The sequence below is a fragment of the Hetaerina americana genome, unplaced genomic scaffold, assembly GCF_022747635.1.
Source record: "Hetaerina americana unplaced genomic scaffold, ioHetAmer1.1.p SCAF_6, whole genome shotgun sequence".
Lineage (NCBI taxonomy): Eukaryota > Metazoa > Arthropoda > Insecta > Odonata > Calopterygidae > Hetaerina > Hetaerina americana.
Window position 1 is genome coordinate 22,253,134 of NW_027287205.1, and position 791 is coordinate 22,253,924.

The window sequence follows — 791 nt, forward strand, 5'->3', positions numbered from 1 at the left end:
CTCATAAATGTCAGCCAGGCATTGATGTAATGAAACATTTTCTGTCAGGATTATTTAGCAAACCGTTTAGTGTGTACCAAATATAATTATGCTATTGTTAATTCAAAATATATCATAATATAAACTACTGGTATCCTTTGCCGGCCACTTTAATTTTTTCCTAATGAAATAATCTTAGTTTTAAATCTTCAGCATGCGATCAGCAGTCTACTATCTGATAATCCATCTTGTATGTATCTGATTGCGATTCCGTAATTTTGCTTTTACTCTTACCCATGAGATAAGGTTTCATAAAGCATATAAATAACAAGTCTCTGATAGAGCGTCAATTATTTATATAAGGTTTGAAGTCGTCACATACGATTAACCCATTCGCTCTTTGCAATGTTCCCGACAAAAATCTCTAATTTTAACTGAGAGATATTGGCAAGTTTCATGCCATTTAGGTGATAACAATATGCATGGCAGATAAGCAACGCATTAAGGCCAAGCGGTCAAGGATAAGGGTCGATTTCTGAAATATTCTAAAATGGAGATATTAGCACAGGGATCTACGGACTCCCTTTCCTCGTGCGATTTGGCAGCATCCGCGAAGTGAAATATTTCGTGGACAGTAGTAAAACATTCTGGTAGGGGGGGAATAACCATAACTCCCGTCCGAGGCCTTCCCGTCTGACCTGAAAATATAATCATACACGTATTACATAATCACAAGCTGGCCCATTAGCTCAGTTGGTTAGAGCGTCGTGCTAATAACGCGAAGGTCGTGGGTTCGATCCCCCCATGGGCCA

The 791-nt window shown here is 38.8% G+C and overlaps 1 non-coding gene across 1 annotated transcript; it reads left to right on the forward strand.

The window, feature by feature from the left end:
- The first annotated feature begins 717 nt into the window (after positions 1 to 717).
- TRNAI-AAU (transfer RNA isoleucine (anticodon AAU)) lies at positions 718 to 791 on the forward strand. Its single transcript has one exon. It is a non-coding gene; the product is annotated as a tRNA-Ile (tRNA).